Genomic DNA, 3,476 nt, shown 5'->3' with positions numbered 1-3,476 from the left:
AAGTGCACTTCCGTAAACCGCGCAAAGACAACAGGGACTTGTAGTTTATACGGTATCAAATTGGCTAGGTCAGGGCAAAGAGTATAGGGTGAGTAAAAACTAAAAGACGTAAATTTCCGGTATTCACAATAGTGTTGCGCTGTTTAAAAACGCTTATTATTGTAAACATAACATTTGCGTCCAAATTACACTATAAACAAGTCAATAAAAGAAATAATCTATAAAATATTTTATGCCTGTTATTTTGAGTACCAGTCATGAATGAGGACACGCCCACCGGACTGTGTTGGATCTGCAAAGTTGCCTGATTCCAGGCTGCCGTATGTCGCCGCTATTTGTTAGGAATAACGATATTGCTGCTGAGCAACTGAGGCAAATAGGATATGTGGGGATACACACTGGGCTGGGCTACGAAAACTGTTTAGCTGCTGCATTGAAGCCTGAGATAAAACTGACAGCGAAAAGAAAAACAAGGGTGAGTGAACATTCTTATAAAGAATAATTTTTATATTAATTGCACATAACAATAAGGCATTTAGAATAACGCTAGCGTATTAATGCATTTGCTTGTGTTAAACGTATTTTCCCACAAGGCTGTGGTGTAAAGAATTCACGCTTTTCCTATGGTCTGATCTGATCGTGTGGTCAGGATACCGTAAATGTAACCGCAGGACACGGCTAGCCAGTTCGATCATATTGAATGAATACATTAGCACGAACATCGCCTGTCTTTATGTGTTTTTTTTTTCATTATCACTGTGCGTCCTAACGCGTGCGTTACATGGATATCTTAATTTATGTATTGAATGTAATAGTGAGTTTGACTGTATGCACAAAGAGGACACAAGCACTGGCCACCGGTTTGCCCGAACGCATGGTATCTTAGTATCGTAAAATTTGCTCTTGATCGCAGGGAACCATGAAGAACAACAATATTTCAGTACACTAGTCGGATGTGCAAGAGATGTGCATGATTTGCCGGGCACTGGTGCACATTGTGAAGGGCACTGCGCAGAATCCTTTGTTTTGACAAAGGCTCTTGTTTTGTTCTGCTACATCTGGCCTACATATATTTTGATTGCAGAATTGATGACACTTTTCAGCGTTATGTCTTGCTATTAAATGCTCGCTTTCTCTAGTTTTAGAGGAACAACTGTATAGTTTCATAATAGCCGATCTTCTTGAAAGTCCTATGTGTAATAGGGTTTGTTACTAAATGAATTAGGCCTATTAATTGAAAAGGGGGTTCTGTAGTATTTATTACTTCTCCAGAGTTTATTTTAATCGTTATTTAGAATAGAAGCCTAAAACTGCATATAGAGACTGTGTCTCAAAACCAGTGGTGGACGAAGTACACAAATCAAGTACTTGAGTAAAAGTACAGATATGTATAATAAAATATTACTCCAGTAAAAGTAAAAGTACTCCTTTTTCAATTTTACTCGAGTGAAAGTACAAAAGTACTCGATTTTTTATGTACTTAAGTAAAAAAGTACTGATAGATAGATTTATTTTGCAATTTTATATAGTTTTATATAGTTAGTATACGATAACAATATCGTGCATATTCATTACCGTGATATATCACATTACCGAATACCGGCACAAGTCTAAGTTAGACTCTGCTTTTTTAAATTATTTTTTTTACATTTTTATTATTATTATTATCGTAATATTATATGATTTGATATTTGTTCCTTTTTCTAATCGGCTGTTTTTTATTCAAATATTTTTTTATAGTTTTTTTTTTTTTTTTTAATCATTTAGCTACCTATACTTAATTTCAATATCAAATAATTTAGTGTCAAACAGTGACAGCCTAAATTACACAAAAAAATAAGTAAAGGGCAGGGTGTGTTTATTTTACCCTTGTCGTCTTTTTTGGGTGTAGCTTTTATTGCTTTGCACATTTCCTCTCACTGTATACTCACTGTATTGTGATTGACTAGTCTGTACTTTTCTCTCAGTATTTCAATCTAGTTTATGAACCAGCTGTTTGTTTATACATGTTGTGTCCAGATCTTTTTTAAAGCTTTTTTTTTTGGGTGCCAAAATGCAAAATTGTCACTGTATTATCACAGTAACATTAGTAGACTATGTGGCAGTTGTTTTTTTTTTTTTTACTTTTAATTAGTTCTTCTCTTGGCACAAAAACAAAGAATGAATGGAATGAAATTAATACTATTCTGGTATCTTTTATCACTCTGGTTTGGTCCCAAGTTAAAATCTATTAAAGGGGTCATATGATGTTGCTAAAAATAACATTATTTTACTTTAGTCTTTGCAACTTTACGGATCTTCTTTATGCACCAAGAGCTTGTAACACTCCAAAGAGAAAGGAAAAATTTAAATAGCATCATATGACCCCTTTAAAAGAGAAAATGCAACAACTATCCTAGACCCAGACCAAAACACTTAGTCTGGGCTTTCACAAGAAAATCTGTCTTTTGTGAACCCTGGGCCCCAAATCATACATTATTTATAAGTTAGCATCACTTCCCTAGTTGGATCATGTTGACTGACCAATCCAGTGAACTTCCTGTTGTTAAACGGAAGTACCAAGTGAATGTGGATTCACAAAGAAGCCACAGAGAATCACATGCTCGCAGTCCATTAGTTACAAAAATAGTATTATCTGAGAAATAGTATATAAGCAAGCATTTGCTAGCACAAACCACCCTACAAAAAGATGCATATGTATTTTTTAAGTTTAATAAAAGCTTAAGTGTTTTCTTTGCTCTGCTCCTGTCTGCGCTGTATTGCAAATAAATGGTTGTCTGTGTGTGTGATGATCAGACTATTGGGTTATTTCAGGCCAGTCTGGATTCTGTATATGCCCACTGGCTAGCTTAATCCTGCTCTTTAGTTCTGACCTATATTTGTGATCCATTATTTGTCCCCCACTTATATCTGGTCTGCTGATTGTAACTGGTAATTGAAGTGCATGCAATAGATGCCTAAAGGTGTATAATGGCAGTTATTGATGACACACTGTTTTCTTCATTCATCTGATTAATGACCCCTTAGCCACTCCCATATTACACCAAATATAATGAAAATATTAAAAATCAGAAGATATGTCAGATGTGAAAATATACTATTTAAAGGTTTGAGGTCAGTATGATTGATTTCATTCATTTATTTAAATATATTAATATTGTTATTCAGCAAGGATGCATTAAATTGATCAAAAGTGACAGAAAAGACAATGTAAATCTAAAGATTTTAACTTTTGAACTTGCTTTTCATGAAAGAATACTGGGGGGGGGGACATATCATGGTTTCCACAAAAATATTAAGCAGCAAAACTGTTTTTAATGTTGATGATAATAAGAAATGTTTATTGAGCAGCAAATCAGCATATTATAATAATTTCTGAAGGATCACACTGAAGAATGGGGTAATGATGCTGAAAATTATGCTTTACTATCACAGGAATAAATCATATTTTAAAATATAAGAAATTATGAAAGAAA

At 34.1% G+C, this 3,476-nt stretch overlaps 1 protein-coding gene across 1 annotated transcript in view; it reads left to right on the top strand.

Moving 5' to 3' along the window:
• The first annotated feature begins 300 nt into the window (after nucleotides 1-300).
• Nucleotides 301-3,476, top strand: part of LOC107698752 (centrosomal protein of 170 kDa-like) — a 50,574-nt gene continuing 47,398 nt past the window's right edge. The window contains exon 1 of the mRNA XM_016499853.1: nucleotides 301-475. The gene's annotated coding sequence lies outside the window, so the exon portion shown is untranslated. The remainder of the gene's footprint in view (nucleotides 476-3,476) is intronic.

This window comes from Sinocyclocheilus anshuiensis, unplaced genomic scaffold (assembly GCF_001515605.1).
Source record: "Sinocyclocheilus anshuiensis isolate Anshui unplaced genomic scaffold, SAMN03320099.WGS_v1.1 scaffold1015, whole genome shotgun sequence".
Lineage (NCBI taxonomy): Eukaryota > Metazoa > Chordata > Actinopteri > Cypriniformes > Cyprinidae > Sinocyclocheilus > Sinocyclocheilus anshuiensis.
The sequence above is the reverse complement of the archived record's forward strand: the minus strand, read 5'-3'. Positions and strand labels throughout refer to the sequence as shown.